The 6,758-nt window shown below is 33.9% G+C and overlaps 1 long non-coding RNA gene across 1 annotated transcript in view; it reads left to right on the forward strand.

Moving 5' to 3' along the window:
- The first annotated feature begins 82 nt into the window (after nucleotides 1-82).
- The window catches only part of LOC117120068, a 13,187-nt gene continuing 6,511 nt past the window's right edge, over nucleotides 83-6,758 (forward strand). The window contains exons 1-3 of the long non-coding RNA XR_004447286.1: nucleotides 83-414; nucleotides 1,226-1,559; nucleotides 3,059-3,394. This is a non-coding gene — a long non-coding RNA (uncharacterized LOC117120068). The remainder of the gene's footprint in view (nucleotides 415-1,225; nucleotides 1,560-3,058; nucleotides 3,395-6,758) is intronic.

Raw genomic sequence — 6,758 nt, forward strand, 5'->3', positions numbered from 1 at the left:
CTGTATATAATTGTTTGTGTAATCTTGTGATTTATTTGTGGATGTATCCTGTAACACAAATTAATTTTTACTTCGCAGAAACAAAAGACTCTAATCGATTCGACTTGAAAAAGTAACGTCCAAGGAAGAAAAGCAACGAGCCGTAAAGAAAGCCAGATCCTGCATCTAAAATAAAGGAACGCAAACCACAAAATGCGGCGAAGGGTATTGGGTGTTTATCAAACTATGCGGATATACAGAGGGCAATCATTGGACATTTGGTGTTTTAGAAAGTATATAAAGCACCATTGACTGAGAGAAAAGTATCTTTCGCTAAGTACTTCGAAGTAGCGTCTTCTTCATCTGTAGAGCTCGTCCCTCACTACACTGTACTGTAGAGAGACTGTTGGAAACCAAGAAACAAAGATTTCAATGGTAACTTTTTGCTTTAATTTTCTTATTCTAAATTACTATACACATAGATTACAAGGTATAACTTGTTTGTTAATTTAAGAAATCTGTAAAGAAAACCTCTGGAAATATGTTTAAGCATATCATATCGACTGCACAGTTTCCTTTGTTAAAAACTATTCAAGGTTTGCTTTTTGGTTGTAGCTCTTGACTTTATATAAAAAATCTTTCACTAAGTAACAGTAAAAGACACTGTAGTTTTTTATCATTACCTCCGTCAACGAAGTTGGCAGGAGGTTATGTTTTTTATTTTGTGTTAAGTTGCTTACGTTTTATTGCTTTGTATTATCTTGCAAGGCTTACCATCTTAAAATTAGCATACTGTCACTATATGTTATACAAACATAAGACTTATTTACTGTAATACGAATGAGAAAAATTTACCCGACGATTTTTAAGAGGGGAAAACCTTTAATTTTAAAGAACTTAAAATTAAAGTCATTAGAAGTCGGAAAAGCTCATTCTCCCCATCTAGGAGTAAAAATTTTCTAGGGGAACCCCTGGACAATGAGAATGAAAAAATTTACCTGACCGTTTTAAAGAGGGGAAAAACTTTGGATTTTGAAGAACTTGTCGTTGAATAATTCTGACCCCAACCCCCTACATATGAAAAATTTACAGATGATAAACCTACTATAGTAAAATAGCAAAGAGTTAGAAGATATTATTCTGGGATACGGACATAGAGTAGATAATACTGTATATAATTGTTTGTGTAATCTTGTGATTTATTTGTGGATGTATCCTGTAACGCAAAATAATTTTTACTTCGCAGAAACAATACTCTAATCGATTCGACTTGAAAAAGTAACGTCCAAGGAAGAAAAGCAACGAGCCGTAAAGAAAGCCAGATCCTGCATCTAAAATAAAGAAACGCAAACCACAAAATGTGGCAAAGGGTATTGGGTGTTTATCAAACTATGCAGATATATAGAGGGCAATCATTGGACATTTGGTGTTTTAGAAAGTATATAAAGCACCATTGACTGAGAGAAAAGTATCTTTCGCAAAGTACTTCGAAGTAGCGTCTTCTTCATCTGTAGAGCTCGTCCCTCACTACACTGTACTGTAGTGAGACTGTTGGAAACCAAGAAACAAAGATTTCAAAGGTAACTTTTTGCTTTAATTTTCTTATTCTAAATTACTATACACATAGATTACAAGGTATAACTTGTTTGTTAATTTAAGAAATTTGTAAAGAAAACTTCTGAAAATATGTTTCAAGCATATCATATTGACTTTACATAAAAAAGCTTTCACTAAGTAACAGTAAAAGACACTGTAGTTTCTTATCATTACCTCCGCCAACGAAGTTGGCAGGAGGTTATGTTTTTGCCTGTTTTTTATTTTGTGTTAAGTTGCTTACGTTTTATTGCTTTGTATTATCTTGCAAGGCTTACCATCTTAAAATTAGCATACTGTCACTATATGTCATACACACATAAGACTTATTTACTGTAATACGAATGAGAAAAATTTACACAACGATTTTTAAGAGGGGAAAACCTTTAATTTTAAAGAACTTAAAATTAAAGTCATTAGAGGTCGGAAAAGCTCATTCTCGCCATCTAGGAGTAAACATTTTCTAGGGGAACCCCTGGACAATGAGAATGAAAAAATTTACCTGACCGTTTTAAAGAGGGGAAAAACCTTGGATTTTGAAGAACTTGTTGTTGAATAATTCTGACCCCAACCCCCTACATATGAACCCAGATTTATATTCCCATTAATTTTACATGTTTCCCCCTCCCAACTTTGAAAAACATTCCACAAACCAATGAACACAATTTGAATTTATTTGGGCAATCATAATTTAGACTTTTAACTAGTAATATGAGATCGGCTCGAACTAAAATGTTTAGATAATTTTTTTTTCCTGATGTCTCTTTCATGATTACAGCATTACCATTCACATTTATTTTGTTATGATATCAGGTATTCTTTAATTGATAAATTCTGATAATTGGCAGTAAAATATTAAATAGTTCTTACTTGTTTTTTGATCAGATCAGATCAAACTAGCTGCATCAATACACTTTTTTTTAAAAATTTTATAAGAACACATTTTATAAGAACATTGAGGTTGAAACTGGCCAAAAATTAAGAACACAATAAGAACAAATTGAGGCTGAGGTAAAATGTCAAAAGGGGTCCAGAGAACTCAGACAATTGAGGGATTGAAAGGTTAATTAATTGGTTTTAGAGTCTCATATTCTGTAAAATTCACATTGATTTTTTTTTTAAATTTAAGGCAGAGGCCGTATTATCTGTAAATACAGTTTAACTAAATAAAAACCAAAATCAGTTGGTGGCACTTTTTGACTAACGATATGTTTTCATTTACGTGTTCATCTAATCGATGGGACTTCATCGGTTGTAGTGTAGTGTATTACAATAAATAAATCAATTGACTGATTATTAATTGATTGAATTGGCAACTGGAAAAATTTACAGATGATAAACCTACTATAGAAAAATAGCAAAGAGTTAGGAGATATTATTCTGGGATACGGACATAGAGTAGATAATTCTGTATATAATTGTTTGTGTAATCTTGTGATTTATTTGTGGATGTATCCTGTAACACAAATTAATTTTTACTTCGCAGAAACAAAAGACTCTAATCGATTCGACTTGAAAAAGTAACGTCCAAGGAAGAAAAGCAACGAGCCGTAAAGAAAGCCAGATCCTGCATCTAAAATAAAGAAACGCAAACCACAAAATGCGGCAAAGGGTATTGGGTGTTTATCAAACTATGCTGATATACAGAGGGCAATCATTGGACCTTTGGTGTTTTAGAAAGTATATAAAGCACCATTGACTGAGAGAAAAGTATCTTTCGCTAAGTACTTCGAAGTAGCGTCTTCTTCATCTGTAGAGCTCGTCCCTCACTACACTGTACTGTAGAGAGACTGTTGGAAACCAAGAAACAAAGATTTCAAAGGTAACTTTTTGCTTTAATTTTTGTTATTCTAAATTACTATACACATAGATTACAAGGTATAACTTGTTTGTTAATTTAAGAAATCTGTAAAGAAAACTTCTGAAAATATGTTTAAGCACAGAGATCCCAAGTTTGAAAACCAAAAATAGGGAGTTTTTTTTCATGAAGCTATCGCCTCCTGTAGCGACGCGCTGTGACGCCTTACAACGCGCTGTGCAACATGAAAATATTACACAAAATGACGAAAACAAACAATTTTTATCAATTTGTTTACTTTTATTTAACAATTTTACATTTGTTTACACATTGCATTTGGCCTAAAATATAAATTTATAAATATTATTATTTATTTAGCATTTAGCTAGTAAAGCGTTCTTGGCAGCAGTCAACAAGGCTTTGCTTGGTTCATTGGCATGTTAGAGGCTACGGCTGATTTATTACATCTCATCAAAGAACATAAAATTCTAGCAAGGTAACTGCAACTTGCAAGATTCACACGTTTTACTGAAAAATTAAAAAATATATATATATTTTAATTTAGTTAGTAAATCATACTACATGTTTTAAGTCGGCATTTATATATGTCTAGCCTATAATACCTGGTACATAATGCCATGAAAAAAACATTAAATCCTGCCTCGCTAGGCTCCATCTATACTTGCGTAACTAGGCCTAATACCGCAGAGTCACAACCACCACTACACACACGCCCACCCAACACAACACACACAGAGTACATACCCTGCAGTGTTGCAGATAGAGCCAGCCTAGGCCATCTTCGCGGCGAAAACTTGGGGCCCCATCCATTCCCAAGTGATTTCTGATTTCGTTAATTTGTTGAAATTTATTTACTCAAACTGACAGCCATCTCATTGAATGAGGTCGGCACTGGATGCAAAAGATCGTAACATGGAGGATAAACACCACGGATCTAGGCCTGCCTTGCCCTGGAGTTGTTATTTTGATAAACAACTTAAATAACAACTCCCTGGCCTTGTTTATGACATTTTATGGCTGAGCGAGCGCCATAGTATATTGGCTTAAGATAAGAAATTTTCGGGATATTTAAAAAAATCGGGAGATATTAATAAAAATCGGGAGGGTGGGAGACGGCCTCAAAAATCGGGAGAACCCGCGAATTTTCGGGAGACTTGGGATCTCTGTAAGCATATCATATCGACTGCAGTTTCCTTTGTTAAAAAGCTATTCAAGGTTTGCTTTTTGGTTGTAGTTCTTGACTTTATATAAAAAAAGCTTTCACTAAGTAACAGTAAAAGACACTGTAGTTTCTTATCATTACCTCCGCCAATGAAGTTGGCAGGAGGTTATGTTTTGCCTGTTTTTTATTTTGTGTTAATTGAGCCTCGCAAAATAAAGCAACGTGTATACCCGTCTACAACGCGTGGTTGGGGATTATAATCTCTTCGCGTTGCCGACGAGTGGTTCAAGATACTGATCAAAAATGTTAGACGATTCCATTTCGCGAATTAGGGTTCGTTTTCCGACGTTTTTGTTCTACTTGTTTGCGTCGGTTTATCTCGTGATTTTGATGTACTGTAATTTATCGATAAGTCTCTTTTCTATGTTTTGTCATAAGTTTCATTCATTATTATGAATTAATTTTAATACTATATCCTGTCATTTGTTATTGAGCTATTCTGTAAAATTTAAAACCGAAATGTCGAATACCAAGACTCGAAACCCACTGAAATTTCCTATAAACTTTTATACTGTATTATAATCAGGCCAAACTCATGTTTTTGCCATGAATATTGACAGGATAAACGCAATTTAATGCCAGTATATTGCTTTTTCTAGAACTATTCATAGGAACATTCCCACACTCTGCTGCTATGGAAATACAGACTGAATCAAAGTGTACGTGTCATTGATATTGCTGCCGGCCGAGTTATGCATAGCTCAAACCCTTTGTACGCCGCCAAGTGTTATAACCAGGCCAAACTCATGTTGTTGCCATGAGCATGGAGGAATAAATTCGTAGTGACGGAATAAATTCGTAGTGACAGGATAAATGCAATTTAATGCCAGTACCTGCTTTTTCTAGAACTATTTATAGGAACAGTCCCACGGTTCTGCTGCTATGGAAATTGAATATTAAGGGTCATTGATCTTGCTGCGGGCCGAGTTATGCATAGCCGTACCCTTTGTACGGCGCCCAGTGATAACGACTCGACGTTACCATGGAAAAGCATAGAATAAACTAAGAAAATATCAGTCTCTGAATTAAATCTTGTATTTATTATTTCAATTATATTTTATATTTGTTATATATATTTGAAAATGGATTTGGTACGATACAAATAAATTAATTACAATAAAGACAACAAGGAAGTGACAAACAGAAATTAAAAATCAAACAAGAACAGCTCATTCAATAGAACATAAATTAAAGTTAATTAGCGTAAACAGTTTATTACTTGAACATATGTGATCATGATCTAATGTGTGTGTGTACAACAGTTGCTTGTATATGTTTGTATGATAATCTGATCTAAACACAATACTTTTATTTAGTGGTGTTTTTTTTTTCATTTTTTTTTCATTTTGGAAGCTGGACAACAATAATTTAGGCCAAAAAATGGCTACCGTATCCGAAAACGCCATTCCTCTATACCCAGGCCCAATGTCTGTTTTCAAAATGACCTACAGAGAATGAATGAAAATAAATGGGGAAAAAATAATGCCACCCTAGCTTAGCCTACTGCACTAAACTCTGATATTCATCGTACATGTTGAGCATTTATTGGCGGTCACTGTACTTTATTATGAATAGGACTACAAATAGTAGGCCTATTGTACACTTATTTTTTATATAGGCCTACCATAATATATTTTAAATGCAAGGTTATTCCCAACTATTATATTGGAACAAATTATAGACAATAAATCAATGGATAGCAAAAGCAATTTAAAGAATGAAATAATGATAATATGTTAAGAGATCGTAATTCAGTAAATATCCCATAGCCCATTGAGTACAGGACCAGAGTCAAGCGTCTAACTTTTACTTTGATAGAACACAGAGTATGTCAAAACCACAGGCCCTAAACTTCCAGCCGGCAATGCAGTACACGGCAAGGAAGACGTTCCAAGTCCACTTGATACGCTGTGGCGTATCAACAATTGAAAACTACTTTTATACATTACCAGTGCGTTTTATAAATGAAATTAAAATCCCTGTAGTAAAATAACAGTCATTTGGTACATTCAAGCGTTTAAAAACGATTTAATGATTATACATTTTAAATTTAATTATTTTGAAAAATTATTATAAAATTAATAACCCATATGGAATGGTAGAGTCCATGGTTAATCAACGACGCAACAAAACATGTGCTTCGCT

Source organism: Anneissia japonica, unplaced genomic scaffold (genome assembly GCF_011630105.1).
Source record: "Anneissia japonica isolate Jap-2015-1 unplaced genomic scaffold, ASM1163010v1 scaffold287597_len576451_cov177, whole genome shotgun sequence".
Classification (NCBI taxonomy): domain Eukaryota; kingdom Metazoa; phylum Echinodermata; class Crinoidea; order Comatulida; family Comatulidae; genus Anneissia; species Anneissia japonica.